The 18,396-nt window shown below is 44.4% G+C and overlaps 1 long non-coding RNA gene across 6 annotated transcripts in view; it reads right to left on the reverse strand.

Moving 5' to 3' along the window:
- LOC135304375 (uncharacterized) overlaps window positions 1-18,396 on the reverse strand; it is a 35,546-nt gene that overhangs the window by 16,402 nt on the left and 748 nt on the right. For 4 of the 6 annotated variants that reach the window (XR_010365790.1, XR_010365793.1, XR_010365794.1 and 1 more), the window contains exons 2-3: window positions 17,642-17,713; window positions 14,948-15,081 (exon numbers count right to left, since the gene is read on the reverse strand). This is a non-coding gene — a long non-coding RNA (uncharacterized LOC135304375). Of the gene's footprint in view, window positions 1-14,947; window positions 15,082-17,641; window positions 17,714-18,007; window positions 18,316-18,396 lie in introns of those variants that run through there. The other 2 variants (XR_010365791.1, XR_010365792.1) reach the window with 2 other exon arrangements.

The following is an 18,396-nucleotide window of genomic DNA, read 5'->3' on the forward strand; positions in this document are numbered from 1 at the left end:
AAACTAAGGGGAGCACAAAATCCTCTGCTTTGGACAATAATTTTATGTATACACACACACACAAATTTACTTAAGAAGCAGATGAAGATTTTAGAAGAAATGTTGCCTATCCCCCCCACCCCCCAAAAAAAATTGAATCAATTAATATCCTGAGCATTACCAAGACACCAGCTTGATGAAGTGCCCTCATGAGAGGCAAGAAAAGAAATCTATTTTTGCATTTACAGAACATCTCAACCCACAAAGTTCCACCTATCCTTTTCAAAGCACTCATAATTCACCAAAGAAAGAAAACCTGGCACTTACTGCATATGAGATATGTTTACAGTGGCACAGTTGGTATATTGATTACATTGCTTCCTTTTAAATATTTTAGCACAGTCTTTGGCTAATGGAGTATTTAATTAAAGAGAAATAAACATTAGTTTTCAATTTATGGGTAAGGAATGCCCTTACAGTATGGGCTGCAGGATATGATCCTCCCTGTCTTTGCAGATTTATCACTTTCCCCAGACACGGAGGATATAAATAACATCAGCCTTAGACTGGTGACTCTCAGTAACTCTTCAACACTTCAAAATATTCTGCTGAAAAATCGGTGTTCTCTGAATTCCTAGTCCTGCATTGCCAGCAATGTCTTCTCAGCAGCAATCAAAAATTGTTGTGAGATATGCAGTGGAGATGCAGCAGTCATCATTAGGCTTACAGACACCATAGTCTGTTTGGCTGATAATAAAGTCAACATGCTGGTTTTGAGAATAGAAAATAATGTTAAATAAGCATCATGTTTGCAAACACCCATTCTATTCCTTTTTTTAAAATTAATTTTTTTGCTTCCATTTCCTACAATCTGATAGATTCAAAGTCAAAAATTTAATTTTGCTAATTCTACCCTCTTACTGACAAAACCTTTTCAACCTGCATGGATGTGGAAAAGAACTATTCCGTTTCCTGCAGAAAAATGGGCTCTCTGGAGTTTTTTTAGGCAACATCTCCCTAATTTGTTCCTAATATCTGATCTAAACCTACCATCCTTGAGCTTGAAGCCACTGCCCCTTGTCCTGTCCCTGCATGCCCTTGTGACACCCCCTGTGGCTGTTCACCAAATGGCAGCAGCAGCAGCCACCTCTCCCAAGGCACCCTCAAACTCTGGGCCTCTATTTAGCAGTGCCACTGTAACATTTTGAGGGCTGTCACCTGTCCCATGATTTGCAATGTGACATTTCTACTTCTGCATTTTGTGACATGGCTTTTTGTGGTATTTTCTGAGACCTCTGTCAAAGGGAGAAAACGATGAATCTGACTTCATGTTCTTAGAAGGCTAATTTATTATTTTATGATATGATATTATATTAAAGATAAAGAATGCTATACTAAAATGATACAAAACTATACTGAAGAATACAGAAAGGATACAGACAGAAAGCTAGAAAAGATACTAATGAAAACTCTTCTCAGAAAGTCCAACACAGCCTGACTGTAATTGGCCAATAAGTAAAAACAATTCACATGAAACCACCTGTTGGATAAACAATCTCTAAACCACATTCCAAAGCAGCAAAACACAGGAGAAGCAAATGAGATAATATTGTTTCCTTTGAGGCTTCTCAGCTTCCCAGGAGAGAAATCCTGGCGAAGGGATTTTTCCAGAAAATGACTGTGACAGCTTTTCACCCAGTCTGCAGGAAACCTGGAGCTCTGCGCCCGCTGCTCTCCTCCTCGTGCAGCACCTTGCAATGCTCACCACTGGTTTTCAAAGCTTGCAGTGCAGCATTAACCAGGAGTTGCTCTTTCTAAGGGTTTTCTGCTGGCTGTTTTTCTTCTCCTTCCCTTTATTTTTCTTTCCTCAGACAAGTCTTTGGGAGAGAGAGCCTCAGCACAGAATTACTTTGTTTGGGTGCCAAATCCTCCTCGCGGTGGGGTGTAGTCAGGAGGCTTGCATTCCTCTGCCAGAAAAACTCTACTTTTCAGTAGCTCTCAACCTCCAGCATCCCTCTGGCAGCCAAGGCAGAAAAGAACAACCTTATTCCCAACCCAAAGCATTTATTTTTTTTTCTCCCTCCCCTGCAGGCTTCATCTCCACCAGTCACAGCCATGCTCTGGTCCAGGTCTCTCCCCACAGTGTCTTCACACAACTGACCTGCAATTTGCTGCCCTGGCTCCAAATAGAGCTTTTAAAATCAAAAGGAAAGCCAAGCATGGAGGGAGAAGGAGCAAGCCAGCTCTCTATACCAGCTAGCCCAGCCAGCCTGCCCAGCCCTTGGCTCCATATCCACAGACAGGGCTCCCCCACCCTGCTGGCTCACAGCCATGCTTCAGAGCAGAGCAGGGATCCAGAAACAGAAGAGACTTTTTATTTGCTGCCTCTCTGGAGACCTCTTGAGCTGCTCTCTGAGCAGCTCTCATTTAAGAGCTGGCATGGCAGCCATTTGAATTCTTTTTAAGCACTTGGTGGTGGAAGCAATTTTAGAAAAGGAACATAATTCTTGTAAGAGCGACTACTGCCTGGACAAATGCTGATGCCAGCAGTGGCACAAATTAAAATGGGCAAAGAAAATTCTGCCTCTTGAGTGGGATGGGAAGAGCAAAGGCTGCAGCACTGCTCCAGGGCTTTGATCTCCCAGGGACCACAGCACTGCTCTCAGGGCAAGTGAGTTACCCTGAGCCATGGAGGTGGCACCTCACCCAACAAACCCCACTGAATGTCCCACAAGACTTCCCTGTATCATAAAGCAAACAGATTATTTGCCTTTCTTTTCAGCCTTCTTTTCTTGACATTCTTCCCTGATTCTGTTCCTCCCTCAGATTCATCCCTATCCCATCACCACCTGACAGCTTCTAGTTATTACTAATTTCAGCAGGCAAAAGAGGACAGATCTCTCCCTCCCCAGTCCAAGAGCCAGACTTTTAAAAATATGTGCAATGAGATGAATAAACCTCAACACATCACATGCCTGATCTGGGCCATGGTGGAAGAGACCTCTGCCAATGGCAGTTTCTCCTAATAAACTTTTGTAATGATGCATTTTCAGGAAAAATATATCAAGCCCCAGGAAAGAACTAAAACTGCTTAAGTGGCTGGGTCTCAAACACCCACGTTTCCAAGGTTAATTGTTATGAGAAACAAAGCATGCTGCACCAGAGAGCAGAAAAAAATGCCCCACTCATGAAGCCCAATAATGAAAACCAGTATGCAATTTCCCTTTCCAAAGGGATTTGGAGATCTGCAGAAAGCTAGGAAAAAAATAATTGAAGAGGTTTTCTTTCCCCTTGAAATGCTCTGGGGAATCTGATGGCACCTGGACCTATCAAGCAACAGCAGCCACGTGAACCCAACAGAGACACAAGCATGCAGTGATGGGCTCTGGACACTCTTTTGGCAAGTTTTGCTTGTGGAGATGTTCCCCCCATCCCCAGGCCCCTGAATTTAGCAGAAATACTCCTAAAACCACACTGGAGAATTGGAGTTTGCATAATATTTCCTCTCCCAGATGCCTCTGGGAACAAGGAGTCCTTTGGCAGGGAGTTTGAGAGGTTTTCCCTCTGCTTAGTGCCCACATTCAGTTTATCAGTGAGTCCAGGAAAGATCTGGTGTTTGTTTCAATGCCGCCCTCCATGCCTGGAACCAAGGGGCTGGCAACTCACACCAGGTTTGCATCAGGCTCTGCCAAGCTCTGCTAGTGGTGGAATTAAAAAAAAAATACACTTGCTTCTATCTGCCACATTTCTCTGCTGGCAAAATACAATAGCAGAGATACACAGTGCCAGCATGAATTCCATTTGCTAACTGAGCCTATTCTGCTCACTGAAACAGCTTTGGAACTGTGTTTGTGTTTTGCTACAGTGGCCAAATTGCTCAGCACAGACAAAGCTGAATTCCCAGCTCCCAGCACTGCCAGGGATGGGCTCTGCCTCTGCAGCCCCTGGAGCAGCCTGGGAGCCTCTCCTGTCTCTGGCATGATTCCTTTGTTCCCTGGCTTTCCAGAGGGGAGAGATGACCTCAGATGGGTCAGTTCAAGAGAGGACTTTTCACACCAAAGACTTCATCTCACACTTTGTATGAGCTAAGTGTTGCCTTTCTTGCAATTTTGCAAATTAAAATATTACCCAGCAAAACCCAAACATGACTCTCTGTTTGATACAACCTAGATGCAGTATCTTTTTAAGGAAGGCTCCAAAGTGAAGGTGTATTTTAGTTAGGGCAGCAAGGACAGGTTTAATCAGTGTTGAACAGTTGAGTTTCTCCCCTAGCCCTTGATTAATGAGCATGAAATACCATCTCCCTTATAACTACTCCCAAACACTCAAATATGTTAAGCAGACTTTTGATTCTCTCCAGCTTCTTGAGTGTGTGTGAAGCTGCAGCTGAATCCAATTTGTACCATCAGCAACTGGAGCTATTCTGCATTTGTCACTGGCACTACATTTGGCATTACACTCCTCCTAGCCACAATGAGGTGACACTGAGTGACAGAACTCTTTGTACTGTGTTAGCACTGTGATCATCCAGGTGGCTGGGATCTGTAAGGGCACTTGAGCTGTATGTCTGCCAGGACAGAAAGGGAGGAGTGTTTCCAAGGAGTTTTGACTGGGCAAATTGAATCACAGCTGAAGCCAGGAGTGGCTCTCCTGCCCCTCCCCTGCGTCCTTTGAGGGATTTGCTAAAACATCCCAATTAAATCTTATCTATCAGTGGGAGCAAGACAGCCCTGTGGAAAACAGCTTTTGTCCAGAGGCCAAAGGCCTCGGCCTTTCACCCAGGCCTAGCGAAGCCATGCACCCCGAGGGGGCTGGAGACACCTTCCTGTCCCATGGAGGATCCAGTGGCCTCCTGAAGGTGTGGGGGAAGCCTTGCTAAACCCCACAGATGGATGCCCTGCCCAAAACAGCCACTGCAGGACAGAGGCAGAACGACACAATGCACAGGCATGAACATCTGCAGGAACCTCTGGCCACAAGCACAGCACACGCTGCCTACCAAAGGTGGCAGGGTCCATTTTTAAAATTTCTGCCACAAAGGGAATCTGCGCTGTCCTCGTACTGAGAGGAGAATGAGAATATTCACCATAAAGCCTGAACTGAAAGAACTACTAAATATTTTAACCAGCTCAGTCCTCCTATGGAAAAGAAGTAATTTTCCCCTTTCAGGGCTGCATGGATGGGTGCACACTTGCTGCCTGATGTAGCACTGATCATTTATTTAGGCTGCTTTAGCTTAACAGCTAAAATTCAGCTCTTTGACTTTCTGTGCTTAGGAAAGAAATTGATATACATTTTTTAAACCTTGAAATAGACAGAAGCTAGTAAAAGCCAAAAAGAGGGGAGGAAAAAGAAGCATTCAGTACAAATCAGCCTAGAGTAATCCAGAACAGGTTTAAGCATGTTTCCCCTCATATTGCCTATTTATTTCCTTCTGGACAGTTTTTACTGTCTTGTTGTGCACCTTTCACCCTGTGGACTTTTTATATGTCCAGCATTCTCCTGCCTACAGGATCAAATACCAACCTCTTCCACAGCCCTTAACCCATAGCAACTCAGGGAATGCTGCTCCTTGCCACCCCAGGTATTTTCTCCTATAAATAAAAGCACTGGAGCTGCTTCCCTACTTTTTTACAACTCTTATCCAGCTTTCTTTAATTTGTGCATGTATTTTCTAATAATTACCATATGCTCACAGTGTCAGCTCTCCTTTAAAAGCTTTAATCTTTCTTTTAATCTGAGATTTTTCGTTCTCATCTGCCTTTCTATTCCCCATCCATTGCCAAAATAAAGGAAAATAGCAAGCAGGAACCTGACACCCATTAATTAATCTGGGCAGCAGAGCACCTGAAAACAGTCAGTCCAAATGCAAATTACAGGACACTTCATTTTCATCATCTTCCAGGAAAATCACATTTGATTCCTAATGGTAAATCTTTAATATTAAATTTATAAAACTAGTTCAACAATGAATGAATGAGGGAAAGCAGAGGTAACAGGAGAAGAGATATATTTTCAGATTATTAACATAAAAAGACGTAAAATATTCCCAACTCTGGGCTGCTTTCAGAGGTTATGTGTATGGTGAAGCCATTTCAGTCCAGCTACTGCCCTGCTGCCCCACTAACTCCAGTGACACCCCATAACATCAGAAATAGTTGGCACCAGTATTCCCACCAGTACTCCCCAGTTCAAGGCACTGATTAACTGGCTGTTCACCACTGGGAATACCAACGTGGAAAATTAGCTGCTTGTCTCAGGAGAAGGTCTCCCTTTCATCTTAAAGACCCACATCACACTTTACATTGTACTTGGATGATAAAAATTTTGCAGCAGAATCACAGCTGCAGACAGCTTGAAATAAGCTTAGAGAGCCATGGGCAATGAGCAATCATTCATTGAATGTTCATTACCAGATTCATGTTTGTCATATGATATTTTTAAAAAAAATGTATCTCTTTATTAGTGAATTCAAGTACAAAGAAAAAAGAGCAATTAAAAATAAACCCAAAACACCACAAAATCCATAAACCAACCAAACAAAAAACTCAAATACTGCAGGCTGCATTTAGAATAACCAAAAACTGGATTTTTAGTTCAATTTAGACAAGTGCTCTGCACAAATATTTGTTGATAGAAAGTGCAGACGAACTTTCATCATCTCACTTTGCTGAGCTGAAGAAAAATGAGGATGCTATGGGATATATTCCAATTATATTCACTCAGAGCTCATATATGTCATTCTATTACTACTAATTCAAATTTGTAGTATCATAATATGGATTCCAATAATAACTTATACTGGAAGGCGTTTCTGGAATTCTCTAGCCCATCTCCTGCTCAAAGGAGGGTCAAAGTCAGAGATGGACAAAATTCCTGGCGTTGCATGCTCAGGGAGAACATTTCCATTTGAAACCCTGGTGAGAGTTGCATTCAGAAAACCCTTTACAAGCTCCATGTCTGGCAGATGCATTACCTGTCCCAGCAGATTTTCCACCTCACCACCACATTCTAAGCACATTTCCACACAGGTTGAATAATAAAGCAGGGACAACAATATGACTGTCACCAACCAAGGCTCTTTCCACAGAGATAAGACTAAAATGTACCTGCAATGGGTCTGGCCTCAGAGCCTGTGGGAACCAGTCCAAAGGGGACTGAGAAACCAGCAGGGACCAGTTTAATGCCCATCTCCATACAGATAAGTGAACCTGAAGATGTAGGTAATTAACTGCCATGCAAATGAGACACAGCAGCAGCCAATTTTGGCTCAGCCTGCCTGCTCCAGAAAACAGTTTGTGCCTTGCCATTGTCTTCATGGGCAGCAGGACCCAGCTGCCAGCTCAGCGTGAGGCTCGTTGTGATTCCCCAAACTCTCTGTGCCCTGTGGCTGCCCCTCACATCTGGACTCTGGCTCCTCGTCCTGGTTCCTACCTGGGCCAGTTCTACCTGCTCTCATGAGGGCTGTGTGGGGAGTTACTGAGCCTTGGATGGAGGCACTAAATCCCCGCAAAACCCTGCCCAGGAACACACTGGTTTTGGCACCTGCACAGCAAATCCCCAAATGCAAATACTCAAATCAAAACAAAGCCCTCCATTCTTATGGGAGAAAAAAAAAAAAAACAACAAGAAAATGCATCACTTTCTGTTTATTTGTTTCTCATTTCCTTTGTATGAGTGTTCTTTGCCAAGGTCTCCAAAGTCAGTTTTCCCCCTCAGATTTTGTAAATGCCCAGTTTCCACCACAGCAGCCAGACTGGCAGTCCATGAGGGACTGCTCAGTGCCTGGGTCTGAGCAAACTGAGCAAAAAGCTTAAGGGCTGTGTCTATAACTGGAGGTTTCCCTGGCAACATGGTGAATTTGGTACATCTCATGATTTGCAGTGTGCACACACTTCCTCACTGCAGCTTCAGCCCAGGGAGCTGCAGGGCTGGAGGCAGGAAAACCTCCAGCTGCCCAAGCACCCAACCACTTCCAGCCCAGCACAGGCCAAGGCTCATGGCTATGCACTGAACAGATTTTGGGGGACACAGCCTCCTGTGATGGCTTGTGTCCCAGAGAATGACCAACAAAAGCCATTAGACTTATAATGTCCTTTGTCCCAGCACACAGCAATGCCATAAATGAAGAAAACATAGCTTGAAACACTGCTTAAATTCATTTCTTCCTAAAAAATTGTATGTAGCTTTACTTCAAGCTTTACTTTACTTTGAAACCACCTAGCAACTTGGCATTTAGTAGAGCAAAGCCTGTGAGAAACACAGATCCCAAATCTTAAAACTATATAAATAGAAAACTCAGGCATACCATGACTAGGAAATTAGTCCCAATTCCCATAGCACAGCTGGAAGTGTAACAACAACTCCTGATCCAAGGTGAATTACACAGAGGCCTTGACCTCTGATAATGAGTCCTGGCTCCCCAAGCTGCCCTGTCAGGCAGTGGTGGTAAATGTGTGTTTGGAGTCAGTGTTTGTAGAGGAAAATGCTCACCGTGCAACCCAAGTAATCAAAAAACACAGAACTGACACGATGATAGGCAAGAAATGAACAAGAAGTAATCCAAATTCATCTCCTTGGCTGCTTCCCACTGAAGGTGTTTTAGCATATTGTTCTTCAATGCAATTCAAACTATCAGCTGATAGAACAATTATCTAACTAAAAGATTTAACCATGATTAAAGTCTAAACAAGCTGCTGAACAAACACCTACTCAGCCTCACTTGAACTACATTTCAATTCCCTGCACGTTGAGGGCTTCAGCTGCTGATTTTTCTGATGATCAGGCTGGCAGGGCTCTAGGCAGCATCTCTTACCTGCTCATCCCCCATTTATAGTCTAACCCCCTACCAAGGCAGGGTCACCTGGAGGGGGTGACACAGAAACATTTCTGGTGGGTTTGGAAGGTCTCCATGGAGGGAGACTGCATGACCTTCCTGCTCCAGGGCCCTGCCACCTTCAATCTAAAATTCTTCCTCGTGTTGAGGTGAAATTTCTTATGTTTTACTTAATGGGCATTGCTCCTTGTCCAGTCACTGGACATCACTGTAAAGAGTCTGTCACTATCCCTGTACCTGCCTTTGAGACATTTGTGTGCATTAATGAGGCCCCCAGTCAGTCTTCTCTTCTCCAGATTAAATCCTGTGCTAAGGGGCTGTCACAATGGTACTTTCCAGCAGTCTGGGGGAAATCTGGAAAACTTGAAGCTCCCGTTGTAAACCACACCATCTGAGCTAGATCCAGGTAGTCACTGGTACTGGACACCAGCAGGTCCCTCAGAGCCCATGTGCAGGTGTCCACATGTGCCATTTCCAGCCCAGTATCTGACCTTAGAAATCACATTCCTGTTTTCATTTAAAATTCCTGGAATTATAAAGCAGAAGAGGACACCAGCACAGGTAAGTGCAGGGACACCCAGGCATTTACATGGGGCAGCTGCAGCTGGGAAGAAACCTTGCATTCAGTTGAGTGCAGCACAGGAGGTTAAGGCAAGACTGGCCATGAGACAAATCTTTCTTCAAATGCCTTTCCACAGCCATGAGAAGGAATTGAAATGGAAACCTGTTCAGACAGCAACAGAACTGGGATCTGACAGTGCCAGAACAGCTGCACTGCCAGCAAACCACAATGCTGGGAGCCACTTGGTGCTGCCAGTGCCACACAGGGCACCCAGCTCAGCAATCACGGCTGAAATGGTGAAGAGATGTCCCCACAGCCAGGGTGACAATGTTCTCCCCAGAGAAAGGCTGCAGTGTCCCCTCTGTCCCAGTTAATGGAGCTCATGGCAGAGCCTGTGCTCCAACAGGAGTCCTGCAGAGCTCAGTGGATCCCTTTGGAAAGGACAGATGCCTTTAGCAGACAATTTCTGCAGAAAAGACAAGTCAAAGACTTCAGGCCAGTCTGCCCAGGCCTGAAGCAGAAGATAATTTCATAACCTTGTGCAATAAACAGCACCCCAGTGAGTGCTGGCAGGAGGAGGAGAGCCTCCCCTCACTTCACCCCAGCAAGGCATCCACACCTCCCTGACCTTTCCATGGACAATGGGAGACCAGACCCAAATGACAAATGGCAGAATGCATCAGATGAAGAGTTTTACGGCAGTGAAATGGCAAAATGCCAGCGGGCACTGGTGGGTTTCTGTGTCACCAAACAGCATGTCCACATGCAGGAAATGTCATTGTCTTGTGCCAAGAGCCAGAGGTGGTCATTTGGGGACCACAGCCACACTCATCATTACCTGCCACCACACATGGCTCAGCCAGGAAACACACCAGCAAGGAGCAGGATCATCCACTCCTGAGGGAAATGAGAAATACAAACACAGCCTGGGCTTACTACACCTCCTGGGCTAACTCTGAAGCATTTGAGAAAATGCTCAAGTGCTCATATCAGCGAAGTATTATGCCATGGGTGCATAAGCTGAGAAGAGAGGAGATTAAACTGACAGTCTGTATCCTGATTTATGACATAAAAATGGCAGGATCTTTACTCATTGGGCTTGAAAAATAGTTATGCTGCTTGACTTTTTAATTAAATTGTGAAGACTATTTATTATATGACCATAAATTGTTTGTATAAATACTTATGGTTTTGAGGGATCTCAGTGCAAAGGACAAACAAAATAAAAACTAATAAAAATGTATTTTTTACCATTAAATCAATAGTAATTCAAGCATGCCAAGGGTCACAATTCTATTTGAGAAAGATTGATCATCCCACAGGAAGAATTTTTTAACTATTTGGCTAGTTCCTTGCACTTTCCTTGAATCAGCTTCTCTTGGGAAACCAACAGCAAAATGTTAAAACCCGTTGATTTTAAATGGCTGAGCTTTTGAAAATCACCCACATTTGCACATCTCAGGCAAGTGATGAATAATAGATATCTAAACAAAACTGCCCACAAGCTTGCTAAGAAGAGTGGAACACACCACAGTGGCAATAAAAGTAATCTGTAATACCTATTTCCCCATATATGAATTCCATAACAGGCATTAAAAATGAATGCATCATAGAAGAGGATCTACAGGCACAATTACAGATCTGGATTTGTACCTCTGGTATAAAAAAAATCTGTTAATCTGCAATAATGTTAAGATTCTTTCAATGCCATTTGGATGACAGAAAACTGTAAGGAAAACCTACAGCTGAAAGAAGCTGATTATGGAAAATCCTGTACAACTTATTGCTGAACACAAAAGTGAGTATAGCTTCCCCCCTTTTCTGCATTGCAGATGTACAAATTTGTTTAGGTAAATATCCCTGAACAGTAAAGAGAAATTTGAGCATAAAAATAATAAATTTTGGTGGAGAAAACAAGAAGCAGCAAGCTAACACTGGTTGGGAATTCCTCTCTTTCCTTCAGTGCGTCTTCACACACACACAGGGAGATCTTCCCCAAAGGACCATGTCTTGGCAGATACAACAGGTTCAATATCTTTGCTTATTTATGTGCACAAGTAAATAGGAAGGGCTGGAGAAAACTTCAGATTTTACAAAATATTAGATATGCAAGTGTAGGGAGTGAAGTTTGCAGGGTGTCAGCTCATTTAGTCCCTAAGAGGAACACAGGAATCATTACCACACCTCATGCCTTGGAAGCTGTTATTTATGGGCACTGTGTTTGAAAGCAAACCAGCCCAGAGCACTCACCTTTCCCTGGAACCCATTCTGGGGTTTGTCTAATACTTCCTATTAGAAATTGTGCCTGTCACCTATTTTTGAGAAGGTCTCACACCTCTGCCGCTTGCTGCCAGATGCTGAAATTTAGTGGGGAGAGAAGCCCCCAGCTAAACAAGCTCTTTTTCTTCAGTTCATTCTGATTGGGGCTGCTCATGTTCCTTCTGCTCCTGGTGCCAACAGCAATATTTTTTTTTTCAGCCTGTCAAAACAGTGATTAAATCCATGACTGCAATCTAAAGTCAGCCCCAGCAGCCCTAGAGAGCTGCAGCAGAGGCAGATCCTGCCTGTGCCAAAGGTTTCACTGGGCACCTTGCACAGGGAGGGATGGCAGGGATGAGGGGATGGAGCCCAGAAGCACATCCCACCCTCGGGTGGATCACCCTGCAGCAGCAACAAACCCACCTGAGGGTCTCACTTTCCATAAACACTGAAGCAGCAACCCTCAGCCTCACCTCTGCTGCACACCTCCTTGTGGATTCCTGCCTGATCCAGACTCCAGCAGAGGAGCCCCAGCCATGCACGAGCAGATTTCCCAGCCATGCACAAGCAGATTTCCCAGCTCGCCCTCTGCAGGAGGGTGTTTGAGATGTGAAGAGGGGTGGCAGCAAAGGCAGCATCCTCAAGGGGGTGAGGGAAGGAATAGATCTGCCAGATAAACCTTTTTCAGAGAGAGAGAGAAGATGCTGTTGGTAGCCTGGGGGGCCTGCACCACAAGGCACTGCAGGGGGAGAAGTTCTCAGAGAAATGCTGATTTACCAGACACAGAGCAAAACCTGCTATCGTGGAGCAATGATTACCTCTGGATGAACAGGATGGTCTGTACCTTGTAAACCCTAGAGCACACCTCAGCAGCCTCTCAGGACACGCCATTCATGGCAGATTATTTGCCAAGAGTCCCAGTGCCTGTTGCAGCCCATCCCTGGGGGCTGAGCACCCCCTGATCCCTTTGAGCTTGTGCATGAGCTCTGCACTGCTGTTCTTGTGCCACGATGCATTTGAAAACAAATCACCTGCAGCAGACCCCTTTGTAGGCTGCAACACTCCAAAACCACAGGTGTACTCACCATCCCTTCAAGGTGCCATCCCATAAAGAAATTAAGCAGTACTATAGAAAATATTAATATAAATATTATTATGTTAATGCAAATAGAAGGATAATATATAATAAACTATATTAAAACATCAGAAAACATGGACTTCTGCAAAGTTGAAAAACAGAAAAGGATGCTGTGACTTCCTGAACTTTGCTAAGGGTGCTGTGACTTCCTGAACTTTGCTAACGTTTGTGATTCCTCTTGCAGTACCTGCTGAGAAAGCAAAGATTTTGCATTATGCAGGTCACATTTTTTCACTAATATTTCTATTCAGAGGTAAATTGGTGCACTTCTAAATATCATGAAGCTATCCCTGTATTCACACTTGTTTTGTGGTGTATCTTTCTCCTCCTTTAAAAACTTAATAATGCAAATTAAATTTAAAAAGCTGTGTAGGCTGGATTGGTGAGGCTTAAAAATGTTTTGGCTGATGAAGTTTGGAAAGATGCCTTGCTTTGAAAACATTTTCATTGTCCCTGTGCCTAGAGCCAAAGGTGACTCCACTTTGCAGCAGATTCCAGCTGAACTCCAGAGAAGTGGGCTGATAGCACAAGATACACATCCAGCCATCCTTTATCTCTCTCCCCTTCCAGCCCCCACTTTGCATTCCTTACACTTGCAAAGTCATATTTGTCTATGCACAAAGGCCCACGGGGGGAATTTTCAGCACCAGGTTCACAGAATTTGCCCTTTATCACCTCCTACAGATATCTAAAAGGAAATATGCAAGCCAGGGTTCCAAGGATAGTGGGTGTAGAAACCCAGGACTCTCAACATCATGACAACTGGAATAGCAATAAGGAAGTCATATGTCTTGGCCAAAGTTCTGTGAAACCTTTCATTTTCAATGAATTGGCATTTTCAAAGGGAAAAATGCATCATTGCACCATTTATCTTCTGAACTCATACAAAGATACACCACAATAATTTGCTTTGCAACAAATCCCTCTATGAAAAGTGCTGAGCTTGCAGAGCTGTCTGCCTGAGAGGTTATATGGAAGATTTGTAGGGGTACAATCAAAGATGAAATGACATGTTAACTTCTGGATTATAACTAATCCCTCTGGAAATAATCATTTATTCAATCAACAAAATAAAATCAGTTATATTAACCTTGAAAGATCTACTAACAGCTACTCTCCAAGCTTCACACACAGATTATAATGTTTAGCACTGACAGTTCTCACTATCTGATTTTTCACTCTATTTCTGTCATGAAACAGTGAAAGATACCCTCAGGCCTCTTTACTGTTTTACTTATAGAGAAAAAAATTTTATGGAAGGTAATTTTCTTCTCACATGACCCAGCCTCTCTAACTGGGCCAGCAGCTTGTCCATCTTCAGAGCCATCAGGGATGGGCTCTGCTGGACATGGTGGAAGCTTCCAGCAGCTCCTCACAGAAACCATCTCTGTGGCTTCCCACCCACTACCAAAAACCAGGCTGTGCTAAACCAGCACACCCTGTCATGCATGATTTCATTGCACCATCCAGCCTGGTGTATTTTTGTCTCAAAACCAGCTCTGGCTGGAGACAGCTTCCTGTGGCAAATGTCACTCTGTGCTGCCCTTTGATTCCTGGTGTGTTGCTGCTCAGTGCAGATGATGCTGTGCCTTCCCACACTGCACCAAACACCTGCAAAATGAGAGGCTTTGCAGCAATCCCAAGCTCAGCATGGCCAATTCTGGAGTGCAGCCACTCGCAGCACTGGAGCACTCCACGAGGCCTGAAAGGATGAGCACTGAGATCTTGGATCCAGCCCATCTTCAGGGGAGCAGCACACACAGCTCTGTGAGCACACAGAGGAAAAGGCAGGAGCATTCCCCCAGGCATCTCCTGTTTCCTGGTTTTTTTTTCCTCAGAAGAGAAATTCAGAACAAATGGAAGGAAAAGGTGATTCAGATTTGGCAGGCAAACAAGCTACAGGAACATCTGAGCTTTTTGCAAAGTCAGGTCTGTACACTGCTAGAGCTTCACCAGCCCTCCAGAGCAATAGACTGACAACAGAAAGTGCCATGAAAAGGGTGGTTCTGGAAGAACCAACAACCAGCTGGAAGGCAGCACGAGGCTGTGGTGTACTGCAGTCAGCCTCGAGCCACACTCACAAAACTGCAGCACTGCTCAGTACCGCTGGAAAGCTGTGCCATTTGCCTGCTGGCTGTGAAGAGGCCCCTGGATGGCAAATTCCTGGAATTACCTGGAGAATGAGCACCAAAGTCCAGATCCACAGCAGGATTTGGGTGGTGACTGCAGTATAAGCTGACACCTGGGGAGAGCAGGTGGCCACAGGATGGTTTCTACCACAGCTGGGTGGTTACACACAGGAGCTGCCTGCAAGAACCCGAAAGAAAAGCAGATATCTCCTGTTAGCCAAGACTTGGCCACAGCATTCACATGTCCAGGTGCAAGCTGTAAATATTGAAAAATGAAAAACAGCAGCCTGAGCAGGGGCTGGGTGTCAGCACTGAAGTCCAAGTCCAAAGGCTCAGCTCCTGGATGCTCAATCCTGCTCTGACTGAAGCCAAAAGGAAAGCTGGGAGAGCTCTCTGCAATGCACTAAAAAAGCCAAGTTTACTGGTGTTTATGCTTATAAATATATAATTAATGTTTCTGAAAAATTCATTCTGGGAGCCATGGAAAACAGCAACATCAGAAGAAAGCAGACTTGAAAAGAGAAGGGAGAGGTTGAGTCAACAACAGAGCATCTTTATGATCCATATATTTAACAACTGCACCTTTCTGTGCTGTTTTTAAAAATCACCCTTATTTGTTATCTGTGCATTTGTGCAACACCTTTACCCTGCAATCCTTCAGGAAAATTATTAAATTTAATAGAATCCACCCACGTTTTAAAGCTGAGATGGAAAGTACTCATATTTAATAAAAAGTACATTTTCTAAATGGTTATGGTATTTAATTTGCATTCTCTTTGCTATTTTAACTGCAGCTTTGTTAGAACAGCATTGTTGGCTGCAGTGTTTATTTTTCACCACCATTGTCATTATAAGAAAAACATGGAAAGCAGATGAAAAACATGGAAAATATAAAAAAACACAGCATGAGCAGAGTAGGCTGAAATGTGTGTTTTTTGGGAAAAATATCTCAGATCTCTGCAAAGCTCAAATCCCCAATCACCCTCCCCATGAGCTTCCAGGAAGAGAAAAGAAGATGTAGGATGTTGCTGGCTTATTTCCATAGCAATTAAACATCCTTTTACTTTGGCAGAGAGGCACAGACAGGCAGCAGGTGAAAACTCAGCCCTGCAGCCAGCTGTGCCCATTGGCACTGGTGGAGGAGGCCTCTCCCAGCCTGTTTCCTCCATCCTAGAGGGTGGGAACAGAAACTCCCTTTCCTTCCTGTGCTGTCTCCCTCTCAGGACCCACTAAGCTCTGTGGGGTGGATGTGGTGCCAGATGTCTGTGTCTGCCCAGTTCAAATCCCCAAGAAGAAGATTAGACACGTCTGCACCCAGAGGATCATCCCCAGCTCCTGCTAATGAAATCACAAAGATCAAGGGGTGAGGTTGGAACTGACCACAGCAACTTGCCCTGGCCCAGAGCACCCACAGGACCTGGCAGAGGTGAAACGTGGAAGGAAGGGAGGAAGGATGGAAGGAAGGAACTGGCAGGAAGGGAGACAGGGAATGGGGCTGGTGAGACAGGTCTGGGTGGGTCCCAAAGCCCTCCTGAATCCACAGCCCTGCTCCAGCCCCACCAGCCTCAGCCACAGGGATCATCAGGAGTCAGAGGGTAATTTGCAGAGGGAGAAAGGTGAGTAGAAACAGCAGCTTGATCACAGGCCCCAGTAATCCCTTTCTGAGCTGGAATCTAGAGGATATTCACCACTGGGGAGGTAAATAATCACACGGGTGAAAATGATGCAGTGAAATGGTGCTGCAGACTCAGCATCCACATTCCCCATTGTCACAGCTCAGTGCCACCCCACAGACCCAATTACAGCAGCCCTGCCAGCTCCCCAGCCTGTTCTCCTGCCCGAGTGCAGATGCACCTCTGCCTGCCTCTGGCAGCCGGGCACCAGCCCTGTGCAATGCCTGTGGAGCTGCCAGGGGAGGAACAAGGATCAGATCCCCTTCCTAGAAACCAGCACAACCCAGTGCTGAGCAAAGGGCCATCACTGTCAGCATCCTCCTAGCCTGAACCAGGCAGAGAGCAAGGAATGAAAGAGGGAAGATGGGAAGACTCCAGAATGCCACAGCACAAGACGCTGTGAGCACTTAGCCAGAGCACCCCAATGGCATTGACAGCTCAGTCATGCAGGATGATCCATGTGCATGCAGCCAAAAGATGGTCCCTGTCCCAAACCCCAGCAAGAGTCCAGTTAAAAAGGAGGGAGACCAGAGGAAGCATTCAGAAATTACTCAGATCTTTGAATCTGAAGGAAATGTGATTCTCCACAATGAAAAAAACTTATACAGAGACTATATCTCTGCTGGTTCTGAAAAATTAGACTTTAAATTCTCCTTTGACTTTGTCCATAGATAGGGATTTGCTTGGATTCATTTAATCATCTTTGTTGCTGAATGGAACAAGGAGCAGCAACTCACCTTTCTATAGATGTCACTGAGTTTATGGCCCCATGTGCTAAAAAGGCAAGGCACACAAAGAAAGTATTATGCCTTCATTTGCTAAGAAATCAGATTCACACTAAAATGTAATTGAAGTATTATGATTTGTTTACTGGTTTTCTTTTTAATAGAAAAAAAAGTTACTTTAGTGAACTATTTAAGCTGGCTTTGATGTATAACAGACTTTTTGGGAGAATAGTGTGTCCACTGATTAGATTTTATGTTAACTGGTCCTTTTTCTCACTGCTGTCATGAGTTTAGACAGATCCCCACCAAAAATCAAACTCTGATCTAAAATAACACTCACCAAACATGGAGCAGAGCCAAGAATGCCTGCAATTACAGGGCAGCAATCTTCATCTGTCCTGGGGTTCCTGTGCTGCAATACACAGAAAACATTTCAGATGGAGTAATTCAGATAATATTTCAGATAGAAATGGAGTAATTCAGATAATATTTCCGCCAGAATAGCTAGTAACAATTGTTTTAATTAGCCCTTGTCAGAGATCACAGAACAAAGCACTGTAACACCAAGACTGGTGCAGATGTTGTAAGATTTGCTCAAACAGGTTCAATCAACAGCTTTGTCCTGGCAGGAAATTCAAAGATGAGAGGATAACTAAAACATTTATGCAGAGACACGTGAGCTTGCAGCTATTAAATACAAACCTACCAAAGAGCTTACTCAAAGGGGCGCCACAGATTCATACCAGTATTATTGCCAACTGAAAACAGTTCTTCAATAGTTTCTCTGTGCCTACTGAATGTCTGTCTTCAGCCCTTCTCTAAATATATTCCATGTCATCCTGGGAGAAATACTAGAAAGGCAAAAAGATCTTCAGTACTTGTACTCTTTTTTGTGAAAGGGCTGCTACCACCTCCAGCCTCCTTTTTAGATCTGCTACACAAAGTGGCCCTGCTGAGGGGGTTTGCATAGCAAAACTTCTTAAGATGATGATGCCAGAGCATGAGAGCAGTGGGCTCACCCCTGGCCTTTCCTTGGCAGCAAGAGAAAACAAGGTGCCTCCAGCTTTTGAAGTCTTCTTTTGAGCAGGTCGGTTC

Source organism: Passer domesticus, chromosome 7, assembly GCF_036417665.1.
Source record: "Passer domesticus isolate bPasDom1 chromosome 7, bPasDom1.hap1, whole genome shotgun sequence".
Lineage (NCBI taxonomy): Eukaryota > Metazoa > Chordata > Aves > Passeriformes > Passeridae > Passer > Passer domesticus.